Raw genomic sequence first — 15,331 nt, forward strand, 5'->3', positions numbered from 1 at the left:
ATGATGCTACAAGAGCCACTTGGTTATTTTTAATGAAGTCTAAATCTGAAGTTAGGCAGTTATTTTCTTCTTTCTATACTATGGTTCATACTCAATTTGGCCTTAAAATCAAAGCTGTTAGAACTGATAATGCCAAGGAGTTTAACATGTCTGACTTCTTCAATTCTCATGGAATTATACATCAAACCAGCTGTGTTTACACTCCACAACAGAATTCTGTTGTGGAAAGGAAACATCAGCATCTTCTTTGCATAGCTAGAGCTTTACAAATTCAATCCCAACTCCCTCTTCAGTTTTGGGGTGATTGTGTGTTACATGCTACCTATCTTATCAATAGGCTTCCATCCCCTTTGCTACATGATAAAACTCCTTTTGAACTTCTTTTCCACAAAATTCCAGACTATTCTAATCTCAAAACTTTTGGTTGCTTATGTTTTGCATCCACCATTTCTCACACCAGATCCAAGTTTTCTCCAAGGGCAAGGAAGTGTGTCTTCCTTGGCTTTCCTTTCAATATTAAAGGTTTCAAAGTTTTTGATCTTGTCTCTCACACTATTTTTGTTTCTAGAGATGTCACATTTCATGAAAATGTGTTTCCTTTTGTTTCCAATTCAACTAATTCTGTCCAGCAGCCTTGTTTCACTCCTGTGACTTGTGTTCCGGCCATTAATCCTCTGTTTGATCCTTTAATTCAATCTAAATCTAAATCTGCTCCTGTTGTACCTCTTGATCCCATCACTCATATTCATCATTCTATTGACGATGATTTACTTGATGAGGTTCCAGTTGAGCCCCCTGATCCTATTGTTGATCCTATCCCTCTTAGAAAGTCTTCTAGAGCTGTCAAACAACCCTCCTACTTACAAGCTTACCACTGCAACCAGGTATCTTCTGTCATTGCTGCCCCTACTTCCCAGTCAGGTACTTCTCATCCACTCTCTTCACATCTCTCTTATCAACACCTCTCTTCTTCTTACAAATCCTTTTGTTGTTCCATTTCTTCTCTTGTTGAGCCTACCTATTATTATCAAGCTGCTTCTAATCCCAAATGGCAAGAAGCCATGACTGCCGAAATAGCTGCCCTTGAAGCAAATCACACATGGACTTTAACCCCTCTAACTGCTGGTAAGAAGCCTATAGGGTGTAAATGGGTGTATAAAATCAAGTATAAGGCTGATGGTTCAGTTGAAAGGTACAAGGCAAGGCTAGTTGCTAAAGGTTTTACACAGAAAGAGGGTGTGGACTATTTTGAGACTTTTTCCCCAGTGACCAAAATGGTATCTGTCAAAGTACTCCTTGCTGTGGCTGCCATAAAGGGCTGGTTTCTTAGTCAATTGGATGTGAACAATGCCTTTTTGCATGGTGATTTGGATGATGAAGTTTATATGGCTCTTCCACAAGGGTTTCATAGCCAGGGGGAGGTAGTTTGTAAGCTGAATAAGTCCTTGTATGGGCTAAAACAAGCATCTAGGCAATGGTTTGCCAAGTTTTCTGGCACTTTGTTTCAGCTTGGTTTTACTCAGTCCAAAGCTGACTATTCATTGTTTACTAGGAGGCAAGGTGATGTTTTCATGATGCTTTTGGTGTATGTGGATGATGTCTTAATAGCTTGTAATGATAAGGCTGAGATAGACAGATTCAAGGCTTTGTTGGATGACAGGTTCAAGCTCAAAGACTTAGGTGACTTAAAGTACTTCCTTGGATTGGAGGTTGCTAGATCAGCCAAGGGAATTGCCCTTTGTCAAAGGAAATACACTCTTGAGGTGCTTAATGATGCTGGTATGTTAGGGTGTAAACCAGCTAAGACCCCTATGGAACCAAGTCTCAAGTTAAGTCAATTGGAAGGAGAAGAGCTCAAAGATCCCAGCACCTACAGAAGGCTAATTGGGAGGTTATTGTATCTGACCATCACAAGGCCAGACATCACCTTTGCTGTTCATAAGCTTAGCCAATACATGTCCAAACCAAGAAAGCCACATTTAGATGCAGCCTATAGAATCTTACAGTATTTGAAGAATGAACCAGGGAAGGGTCTTCTATTTTCTTCCAAGACAGATTTACACTTGAAAGGCTTTGCAGATGCTGATTGGGCTTCATGTTGTGATACAAGGAAGTCAATAACAGGTTATAGCATTTTCATTGGAGATTCCTTGGTGTCTTGGAAATCAAAGAAGCAGTCCACAGTCTCTAGGTCCTCAGCAGAAGCTGAGTATAGAGCTATGGCAGTTGCAACATGTGAACTTGTGTGGATTTTATACTTTCTAAAGGATATTGGAGTTAAACGTGACAAAGAAGCATTGTTGTTCTGTGACAGCCAGGCAGCATTGCACATTGGTTCCAATCCCGTTTTTCATGAGAGAACCAAGCACATTGAAATAGACTGTCATGTAGTCAGGGATAAAGTTTTGGAAGGTGTCATCAAGCTTAATCATGTGAGGTCTCATTGTCAATTAGCAGACATGCTTACCAAAGCATTGGGGTACAATCAATTTTCCAATCTTGTTGACAAGATCGGGATGATGAATATACACACACCAGCTGCTCTTGAGGGGGAGTATCAGAATGGTAAAGATGATCACAAGGAAGCAAGAGCAGAGCATGAGACAGCAAAGCTTAATCTGAGTGAAGAACAAAGTGCTGCATAATTTGTGCTGCATAAACGACATCAGAACTATGCAGAAACGGCAAGTAGTTTTTGGTCTCTGTATTAATGCCCACACGTGGGAGAGTTAGTTTTCTGTATGAAGTCACGTGTAGGAGTTAGTTATTTGAGTTTGTTAGTCTCTGTTATTCAGTTAGATCAGTTCCGTAGCTTGGTTCAATCTATATATAGTCTTGTACATTCATTTTTGTAATTAATGAAAAGACAATAGAAATTCTTCATTTCTCTGATAGTTTGAACAGGAGAAAAAAATCCTCTTTATTTGCTTTAACTTTAATATTAGTTAGAAACACTTCTCTAATAGAAAATCAATTAGAAATACTTCTCTATTAGAATAGCATATTATTTTCTAAAAAGTTATCTCATTTTTTAATATTCAGTAACTACTTTAAAATGGGTTGAAAAGTTATCTTTTAACTTTTCTTGTTTAATTAGCAGTATACTAAATAAGGTAGTAGAAAATATTTCAATCTCATGCTAAGTTAAATAAGAAAAATAAAGAGATAATTTTTTTTTCACTTATTACACAAGAAAAAGTAAAAAATTGTCTTCACATAAAATTTTTCATAGAAACAAACAGAGTGTAACTATCACGTGGCAATATACCATGCATGCAGTATACCCTCACTCTATGTTAATTTGGTTGGGTTGAAAAGGAGGAGGATGAAAAAAAGGGGAAGGGGAGTTGGGGAAAAATATGAGTTTTCTACTGTGTGGTCGATGAAAGAAAATGAAGGGGAATGAATATGGAATGGGTGATTTTCCACATGAGATACAAATTTCAATCCCCCAAATTGGAGAGAGAAAAGAGGACAAAAAATGTGAAAAATGCAATTACTATTTTTCCCTTTAAACCGTGTCACTTTCTCTTCCTTTACTGCCATTTCGCCAAAGCCAAACACAAATTACACAAAATTTCAAATTTTGATGAACTTTACTCATAGAGATAGGTTGGTGTTATATCGAACACTTAACCTTGATGGTGCAAATGGATTACTGTCACTTTATTAACATTATATCTTAAGTCCTTGAGTCTCTAATTTAGTATCCGTTTGAGATTCGCTTAATTTGCTGAAACTGAAATTTTTTTGCTAAAAGAACTGTAGATAAAGGTAAAAGTTAGTTGAAATAATAGAGTGAAATCAATGAATAGTACGAAAAAGTGCAGTGAGACCTATGAGTAGTAGCAAAAATAAACTAAATAGTAAAGTAAGTTGGCAAAAATAATCCATGCCAAATGCACACTTAAGGTTTGTTTGAGATCTGCTTATTTTGCTGAAAATACTGTAGATAAATATAAAATTTAACTGAAATAGTATAGTGGAACTCATGAATAGTACCAAAAAGTGCAATGAAACCCATAAATAGTACAAAAAATAAGCTGAATAGTAAAATAAGTTGGCAAAATTAATCATACCAAACGGACACTTAATTTCTAGATTATTCTTATTTCTTGGAATCTAATTCCAAGAAATATAAATTTAAGTAACTCCTTACAAAAATAATCAAGTATGATATTTTGAATAATTAATTATCATTAAATTTGTCTCAAGAGGATGTTTCTTATCCCTTATTAAAATTATGGATTCCATCTTGAGGAATAATGTTCTCACAACGCTACATGTGATTGCCTAACATACTAAAATATTGGCTATTCAAGATCTCACTCCCGCATACATCAAAGTAACATACATTTCACATTTGACTCTTGATGTCACGGAAGCTATAAGAAAACAAAACCGTTACTTTCTGAATGGAAAAAGAAACTAAACACGTTAGTTTTTGAATGAAAACCTTAAATCCATGAGGGGTCCCTTAAATCCTCAAGGTGATAGGGTTCTGGAATCCACTAGAGAGATGTAGACAAAGTTTGTATTTTATAAATTTGAAAAACTGAATTGCCTTGAAGGTTACAATATGTTTAAATAGTAAAAGATACCCAAGGTCAGCTATAAAAATGCCCAAAAATCCTAATCCGCACTAATCACATAATTAGGTAGCAAAATAGTGATTTTTGCCAAAAATAACAAAATTTAGTAATTGTAGAAATTGAAAATACTGTCTCTAAAAGGCGTCCCAAAATAGATGGGACCTTATTCTGACTTTTAAACTAAAATTTATTAAGGAAAAAACAAATACTCCCTCCATCCCAAATTGTTTGAACTGTATTCCATTTTAGGATGTCCCAAAATTATGTCTTGTTTGAAAAGTCAAACACTATTAATTTATTAACTTTTCCTTGTTGCCCTTAATTTATTTGTGGGAGAATTCTTTTAATTTAAAAAAAAAACCCTAAATTTTGAAATCCACTATACATGTCATCTTTATTCAAATTATATATAAAATAATTTTAAAATAATTTTTTGATAAATTTGTTTAAGGGTAATATAAGAAATTTTTAAATTTTTTCAAAGAGGCAAGGCAGTTAATGATGTTTCCCTAAATAATTGGGCTTTTCTAACTAGGCCAAACAATTTGGGAAAATTAGTGGGTACTTTCGGAGTACCATAAATGCGTACTCCCTCTTCTCACGTAAATAGTGGGTCTCACTATGAATTTAATTAGTGGGACCTACCATTCATGTGAAAGGAGGGAGTACGCATTTATGATACTCTGAGAGTATACAATAATTTCCCAACAATTTGGGATGGAATGAGTATTATTATAAATAGCAAAAATACTGTTTTTGGGGCCTTAACAAAAGAATTTGCTTAAATTTAGACGACACTCATGTTAACATGAGTTTGGATTAGAATGTCGTTTCCCTTCAACCTGCCAAATTTCATGTAATTTCGACACTATTGCCTCGATGGTCTTTACTGGCACCCTCTTTTGATCTTGTGTTGTGACTTCTGGCGCCCCTGTCGCTCCAAAAAGGCATGTGCTGTCTGTTCTATATTAAGTCCACAATAGGATTGAGAGTTAATGTGTTTAGTAGTGAAGAGTTCTTTTTGTAAGTGATAATAGTTTATAGAATAACAATTCACAACAATCTAGTTCAATGTATTCCAAATACACCACCATATTAATCGGAAGTCTCCACTTCCATGATTAGGATAGATAATCATCATTGACATGTTATGCTTTTATAACGTGAAATGCTCAATTTCATCACTAATTACAAACCAAGATTTATGAGTTTACATGGAACTTCAATTTTAGATTTTCTGTATGTGAATTTCATTCTCATATTAAATCATATACAATGCATCTATTAGACTATACATAATTTCCAATGTTCATATAATTATTAGATAACAATACTCTATCATTTATAATTAAAAAAATGTCATACAATTTAGATTTTAGGGTATAAATTCTAGAAAGTCTTTCGTGTGAATAAATTTTTGCATAAGGAAGGGTATATATTTATATGGAAAAATTTTGTTGCATGTCAATGGCACGGACATACAAGTACGCAATAACTGAAAAAAAAAAAAAAAAAAAAAAAAAAAAAAAAGTGAGTTGAAGACAATAGGTTCCAACTTAAAATCGTGTCATACGTTTTTGCAAACTTATGTGTGAGGGCACACGAGTGTGCAACAAACACCGCCCCATGTATATTACATACATGATCCATGCACCATGTTTTGCACATTTGTTTGGATTGTCTCCCTACCGCTTAAACTTTTTTTCAGACATATAAATCAACCGTCATCGATCGTATGTACCATGGTGATTGGTGGCATGTTTTTTGCGTGTCTCATGCTTGACCATATATCAGTGTCCCACACTCCCACTCCATTCATTCAATTCATCCTCTATACAAAAATTAATAACCTGCAGAGTCAATGTATATCCTCATGAGAGAAAGGCAAAAAGTAAGCTTCTGTTCTTTGTCTGGGAGCCATTAGCACCACTAATACTTGAGCCGATCATCAAGATCTCTTCGAAGAAGTTTCCCATTGGACCATATGGAAAACAATTAAAGCCTGTTTGTTACCGTTGTTTAAACAACAATTTTCAGTATTTAAACAACATTATACATATATTTTCATATGTTTTTTCACTCATAAGTATTTTCAAAAAATACAAATAATGTTACTAGAAACCTCTTACCAAATAAGTCCTTAATTGCAATCAATCTTTTTGACTCTGAAACTAGTTAGTAAATACTCGTACCATTCACGTACAGTACGTGTACATTTGTAAGATTGAATTAAACTTCTATCTTACGTTGTGTTTCCATTGGTACAGAAGTAAACACGTTTTCCTAAACTAAGAATAGAACATTTTATTTAATTGAAATTAAAATTTATTTTTATTAAAAGTACTGTCGATAAAATTAAAAAGTAATTAAAATCATAGAGTAGGATTTATGAATATTACTAAAAAAAAATGTAATAAAAATCATAAATATTAGCAAAAATTAACTAAATAGTAATAAAATAAACTTAAGAAGAAATAAATAAATAAATAAAAAACCGCCAACTTCAAACACAATCTAAAAGTACAATAGCCGTTTGCTACGGCTGTCGTAAAAATCAAATTGTTAAATACGTAGCTTTAACATTCGCAACTGGGTAAAAGATAGCCTGACAGAGTAGGATAAATAAGGCCTACTGATGTCATGGTGTCAATCAAACATTGGAACAGTGGGAATAAAATATTATAAAACTATCAAATCACTTCCTAAAAAAAACTATATAACACAATAATTCTCACTTAATATACCTATTTTATTATATCTTATCATAAAACTTAAATATAACTATTTTTTTAAAAACAAAATGCTATAATGTACAGACACAAATTATTTTACAACAATTTTATAAACTATTTTTGTGACCAACTCTTACTAATTTTCATCTGTTCTCACCACTAACATTACGTTTTTACTTACTAATAATCATTCACTACATTAGTAATTTGTAAAAAAAAAATTGTAAAATAATTGGAAAATTTAGAATTATCCTTTTTAAAATGTTTAAAAAAATTATGAACTTTTTTTAGACTAAAGAAATAAAAATAAAAACCATCAAAATGTGTCAATTAGTTGAGTTATAAGGTTCTTGAACATACTTAATAAGAGTTAAATGGTCATGATGCAAAGATTATTGTATTTATATCAAAAAATATGATAAATGTATTTTTATGATAAATTTTTGAAACGTAATTTTATGAAAAAAGCCGAATTATACCCGTTCGTATATTTATAGTATTAAACACGTACCATACTTTACTAACTAGTGAGACATACAATCTCTTACACCTCGGTCATGAAACTGGAAACACCAATAATTTATGATAGTAAAAATTTTAATTCTCTCTCTCTCTCTCTCTCTCTCTCTCTCTCTCTCTCTCTCTCTCTCTCTCTCTCTCTCTATACATATATATATATAATTGTATGTGTAGATATCTATAATTATTGGGATTGGGTGATTTGTACACTGATTTTACGTTAAATCTCACCATCAATTAGATGGCAAGGTGTTATCTATAAGATTTATTACAATTAGGATCATAATCACTAAATAATTTATGCTGCAAAGTATAAATACCATATAGTTTATGTTAATTTCCTACCATTATTTTTTAACCCAAATTCTTTGAGTAATGCTATGTGCTTACGTCTATAACATTTTTTCACAACAAATCTTAAGTAACAAGTTGTTATTGATTCTAATTTGAGCTCACAACTAAAATCAATTTTTTTATTCACTAGTACTAATTTGCCACAAAAGATTTGCTGTGAAATTATTATAAAACTATTGCAGAGATAGAATCACTCTAATTTTTTAGCAAAACTCATGATTGTCAGACTCGGACAATTCAGAAGAATCGGAAAAATAGCGGTTCAAGCTCTTTTGCGTTTTTTGGTGGGATTAGGGCAGCTTTGGCAATTTACTTGGGCAAGTTGGATGCAATTGTCGAGGACAATTTACCATAATCGATGGAAAATGTGATCAAAACCGACTGCTTTTTGGCACTCTTTTTGTTAGTAGATGCAAGAGAGTCAACTGAAAATAGACTTGGATTGTGTTTTCCTTCTCAATGCCTTTTCACTTGGAAAAAAACAGAACGGTATCATATACTGAATTATGTAACAAATATACTTATCATTGAAACTTGCGTTATCAATAAGAGAGAATGTCAAGCTCTTGAATGGGAATCGAACAATGCACACGGAACATATTGTGTAGCATCTGCTGTGATATAGGACACTCCATCATTCCCCTCATTTAAAACGTTTCACAATATGTAAAAATTATATCAATGAATAATGATATACTTGGTTTTGATTGTAGTTACTATCTCCTGTTGAATGTCCAATGCTTGTGAAATCCAAATGAGGTTCTGTAAGGAGCAATAGCCCTTAAGAGGAACCAAAGTCACAATATTGCTTTCGATGATAGTATATAATTTGATTTTAATTGTTTGATCGTAGTGTTTGAACGTACGGGGTTAGTAGTATATTGTAACTATCTTAAAAAATATTATAAGGTTTTTGTTAACAATTCTTTATGGAACATTAAATACTTTTTCTAGACATTTAATGCACCAATAAACTTTTTATATAACCTTTTAAAATAAAAGAATAAAAGGTAAATTACAACTTACCCACCTGTGGTTTGGTTGAAATTTAAATTGCCTACTTATAGATTAAAATTTGTTTACCCACTTGAGGTTAGCTCAGTTAGAGTTCCGTAACACATCTCAGTTAGCTCCACTTTTATGTCTCTCTCCTCTAAAAATACAAAAAAATACAAATATAAGATCAAAAAGAATCCAGCGGATCACTTGCATCATGGGATTTCAAACCACCTGTGGCTTAGCCGAAATTTAAATTACTTACCTGTGGTTTAAAATTTAACACTTTACCCACTTGAGGTTTAGCTCAATTAGAGTTCCGTAACATAACTCTATTAAAAATATGGCTAAATATGTAATTTTGCTCCACTTTTATGTCTCTCTCTTTCAAAAACACAAAAATAAAAATACAAGATCAAAAAACTTTAGTGGAACACTTGCATTGTAGGATTTCAAACCACATGTAAACAATTTAAATTTTGGTCAAACTTCAAATGGGTAAAGTGCCAACTTTCAAACCACAAGTAGGCAACTTAAATTTCGGCCAAACCATAAATGAGTAAGTTGTAATTTGCCCAAGAAAAAAAATTCAATTTTATGGGATGAGTATAATAAAACATTTATACTTTCTTTTCTTTTCTTTCTTACAACAATAAAATGGGGAGGTAATTTGAACACAAATTCTCTAATATGGAAAAATATGTCGATATCACCTAACTACAAAACAACAATTATCTCTTTCGCAGAAAATGTAAAGTGTTTTTTTTTAAGAGAGAAAATGTAAAGTGTTTGTCTCGAGTAATGCATATTTCTTGATTAATTTTTCCATGTTTAACATAATGTGCGCGTGATAGGTGATCCTAAAGCTACATAACTTTTCAAAGCCACTCGATTAAAATGAGTGGTTGTCACTTACCTGGAACTCACAAATAAGATTAAAAAAAAAAAAAAGAGTAATAAGCTAACTTATAATCCAATCCCAAATAGGCACTTATTATATAAACTATAACCTAAATACACTAGAAATCCATTCCATGATTCATCCATTATATACTTATTATAAACTATAAACTATAGCACTTATTATATACTTTCATGATTCATCCATTACATTTCATTCCCTTTTTTTCAATGAACTCCCAAAGTGTAAACAAAGAATTTTTTTTTTCCCTATCAGAAGTGAGTTAAAGAGGTTTAAAGCCTGTGCTGCGTCCTTTTGGATATACACCATTGTCAATTTCTTTAAAACCTTATCTCCTCTTCCTATGTGTGTGTTAAAAATACTTAACATTCTAAAAAAAAAAAAAAACTTGTCATATGTCAATAAATGCGATTTAGGTTGTTTAATGGGATATTCGGGAGCTCGACCTATTAGATTTAGCTCAAGCTTGTCTATAAGTTTATTATTAGGCCTAGGCTAAGTAGCTGATAGGAACTCGTTGATATTTACTGAAAACTCAAATATGTGTGAATACACAAGAGCTTGTTTAGACCCCCAATTAAAAGTTACGGCTCGGTTGCTTTTACTCTAACTTAAACTAAATGCAGAATAAGAGTAAATGCGTATGAACAAACGATAAAACTACTTTAAGCCATATTCATCAAATATCAACAATAAATTAAAGTTAAAAGAGTAGGGAAGAAGGATACAAACACAAGATAATACTGAGACGTGTTATCGAAGAGGAAACCGAAGAACCCGGTGAAAACCTCTCTGCCGCCCTCTAAACGGTAAATCGATCCACTAGTGAATAAGTTGGAGTACACAAATAACAAATGACCCTCCAAGCCTAGTCTACCCCATGTACCTGAGCCTTCCAAGCTCCTGCTACCAACTGGTTTGACGAAACCTTGTCTTCTCTAGCTTTCCTGAATCACGCAATTCAGCCTGATTGCATCCACCAATGATTAGCTTCTACCAAAGCTTCCCAGCAACACCAAAACCTCACTTTACACTCAAATTAGGTGTGGTAAGTGTTTGGGCTATCAACCTCTCAAGGATGTGGATATGGAGAGGTAAGAGTAAAGGAAAACCACAAAGGATTGTGTAGATGATTATGGGTATAACTATCTCCAACTCTCAAGTATGTATGCTAGAGTTTTCTCTTTGAAAATCACTCCTTCCAATATGTGGGTAATGAGGGTATATATAGTGTGAGTAAAGAATTGGTAGAGCAGAAATGACAAAATAGTAAAACAGAATGTTTCGCGAGTATTTCACAGGAAGGCCTTACCTGTGAGACATTTGCGAAAACTAGACTATCATGACTCTTTGCATTCCAATCATGTGCTCAACACGTGGCTATTTCGAGGGTTAGCTTCTCGCGAGCTTCTCGCGAAATCCACTTGATCTTCAATATAAGCTTGAGTTTTCACACTCTCTCTCACACACAACACTTACAATAAAAATCCCACATAAATACAAGGAAAAATGATTGTATAGAATTACAATCAAATTTGGTATGGAATTAAAGCCAACACAAAATAGTTGTAAATAAAAACTTTACAATCTCCCCCTTTGGCAATTCCATGACAAAACCCCTAAAATAGACTCTAGACTTAAACATGAGTTTGGGAACAATGGCAAAACTCACTCACACCTAATTCTAAAAGTTGGGAAGTACTTGCACTGTATACACCTGTATCCTGAAACACTCACACACAAACAAAACTTTCATTAAGCTCATGACAAGTTGACACAAGGTATGTATAGGAACAAGTACAATGTGATCAAGATATTAAACAAGATATAATTTATGAAGCGTAACTTGATCAAACATGAACAGTCATTAAAGAATGACTACAATGAACATTTATCTAGTAAATGATCATCCGGACATGCAATGCAAAAATCAATTGCATGTCCAACACACAACCAATGCAAAACACTAAGGTATTTGCATCAAGGATACAAGATCCAACAAGGGCACAAATGTAGAGTACTAAAGATAATGCATACATAATCTAAAAGTATTAAGAAGCTACAAAGCAAAAAATACAAACAAAGTGCTAAAGATAAACTGAAATTTAAACTAAAGTACTTTAAATCTTTGAAAGAAAGCAATGTAAATATCATAAAACAAAATATTAAATATAGGCTTTTCTTGCTCTTGCTCTTCATCTAGCTCTTTCTCCCCCTATCATTACACTCCCCCTATCATGAAGTATCTCCCCCTTTTTGTCATGGAATAGCCAGTCCTCATCTTCCCCTAGCTTCCTTTGAATTTGGTCCAATTGATTTTGGAGAAAGGTGAACTTTGTGTCAAAACGGATGTGTTGGGAGTGCATGATAGATGCAAGTATGGACAGCTTGTTACTGATGTCTTGGATGAATGAAATAATTTTGTCTAACTTCTCATCATAGGGATGTGAGCTAGAGCGTGAACCACCATAAGAAGCATGACTCTCTTGTTTGGCTCCCTTTCGGTTGTGACCGATGCTAGCATTGAGAGTACGAATGTTGATTGGACTTTGCATAGGATAAGGGTACTCATTTTCCAATGGATGAACACCTTTGAGCTTCAAGATTTTTGAAATGAGGCAACAGAAAGGAAGGCAGTTCATTAAGGTAGTTCTCTTAGTAGTCTTGCTCAAGATGTGAAAGATATGAGAGCAAATAACAGTTTCTTCATCAGTGATTAGGTCATGAAGGAATAAAGCCTGACCAAGATTCATGTACCCTATGCTTGAGAGAGGATAGAGGTTGTGGAACATGATTGTCGTGAGCAGCCTCAACTCAGGAGATAGTGATGCAACACTAATTGATTTCCCATTAGGAGATAACTCCAAGTTTTCTCTAAAAGTTTCCCGAAGCAAGTTCGCCTTTGGATCCAAGTCATCGTACACCAGTGGTTTTTTTTTAAACATTGGCTGATTGATTTGCAAAATGATGGCAAGATAGGAGGTGTCACTGTGAATTCCTTTCTTCTAACCCAACATTTCAGTTCATCCCTATCATAAATGGCGTTTGCATAGAATTCATTCACCATTTCTTCATACGTTTCGTCAAAGTTGGATAGAAGAAAATTACAATCCTTGGTGGCAAACCATTTCAGAATGTTCGTATCAAGGAAAGACACTTGCTCAACCACCCTTTCAACCAACAAGGGAGCATCCTTAAAGTAGTTCTCATAGGCTTGAGATGCGGCATATGATTTGAACTTCTCGGTATCATAAAATCCTGTTGATGATCTAGTCTTCTTTGACTTTGGGGTGAGGCTATCAAGATCAATCACCGGTTCTTTTCCTTTGTTACTACCTCCTTTCACAGATGATTTCTTGAGTGGAGACATCTTCAAGAAAAATCATGTAATATCCCAGAACAAGATGAAACACAAAAGGATAATAAACTTGATTAGCAACAAGTTAGTTCCAAATCAAACAACTAGTCCTACAAAGAACATAAAAACTATCACAAGATCATGTTGTAAGTGCTAAACATGTAACAAAAATTATTTAGCATGAGTGAAATGCAAAACATGTCAAGTGAACAAGTGTGCGCATCAAGTGTGCATGTGGTGTGCATATGTAATGCATGATCAAGGCATGACTAAGCACATTTGGGTCAAAGTGTGTAAAACACACAACCAATGATCAAAATATGATAAACATGCATAATCATGGTAATCCCCAAAGTTTGGTACTCATTGGAGTCCAAAACAACATCAAAATTCCATTTAGGCATTTTATCAAACACCTAGTATGCACATACACAACTAACATGTAAAACAATGCTTGAACATGTCAAAATCTTGCCTAAATACATGTTAAAATGCCACTTGGAGCCAACACAAACACAATCAAAGAAAAAGGGATAGAGCCCAATCAAGAAACTCAAGAAATTTTGCATAAAATGAAGTTTTCCCAACCTTTTCAAAAATATACCCAACCCAAGAAATCCTATAATCTAAGACATAAACTAAGGAATCAAGGATTAAAGAATGATGAAACATACCTTAGTGAAGAATTAGAGTTGATTGAACTTGAGTTTTTGTTAGGTTTTTGAGAGAAAATAGGTTTTGGGTTGAGAGAGGCTTGAGGGAGGCAAAGGGGTTGTGTTTGAAAACTATCATAGTTTGCACTTTAAAAACTAAAAACACGCGATTTTCACGAAGTTACCTGCAAAAATGCCACTGAAGCATGTAAACTGTTTCGCAAGTAAATTTTTCTTGCGAGACTGTCAAAAGTTTCTGTTTGAATTTTAGTGTTTTCAATTTTTGCCATCCTCATTTTCGCAGGAAGAGCTAACTCACGAAACTTCTCTCGAAAATGCCTCTGAAAGAGTTTTTAGGTAAAACAAGAAATAGGCAATATACAAAAACTTTAAACTCTCGAAAGCATAAAAACACTTTCAAAAACATATAAAATACTCAAAAATCTTTTTGGGTTTGATCGATAGGCAATTGAGTATACACATCACATTTGAACACGTACAATCACACAAATGAAATAAGCATTTGAACATTAGACTTGTTTGTTGTGTGTGGATCAAGTATGAACTAGTCTATAGTTTGATATGAAGCTTCAATGATCAATTCAATCAAGTCATACACGACTAGTACGATGTCAAGTGACTTATCTCACTTGTAGAAATGAACATATATGACCTCTCACCAATGTGATTACAATTGATTGAAAACTTTTTGTTTTGCTTCCATTTACATACTTTTGATCAAAACAACTCAAATTTTTGAGAAGCAATGCCATAAACATTTTGAATGAACTTTGATAATTTAGCCTTTAGCTATTGGCACCATACATTTTAATACAAATCGTTTTTCCTTTTTCTTAGTCAAATACTAGTATGTGCGATAGCTTTTTCAGTTCAAAATTCTCTTTTTGAGATTGACATTTGTAGAGCTCTTGAAAAAAAATGTGAGGAGATATATAGGCATAAGTCTACACATGTATCAAGATCTAGCAAGTCTATTGACCAATCATTCATGACAAGCTTGAAGATCTATTTACAACAATCAAACGTAGATTTCTAGATGTCACTCACACTTGAAAAGTGTGCCTACATAACAAACTAAGCTCATAAATGCACTACGCCATTAGTATGAAGGTACTAGGCCAAGCCAAACTTTCATGTGATATACACAACACAAGCGATTAAACTTTTGGAGATTTTTCTATTTT

Source organism: Quercus lobata, chromosome 7, assembly GCF_001633185.2.
Source record: "Quercus lobata isolate SW786 chromosome 7, ValleyOak3.0 Primary Assembly, whole genome shotgun sequence".
Lineage (NCBI taxonomy): Eukaryota > Viridiplantae > Streptophyta > Magnoliopsida > Fagales > Fagaceae > Quercus > Quercus lobata.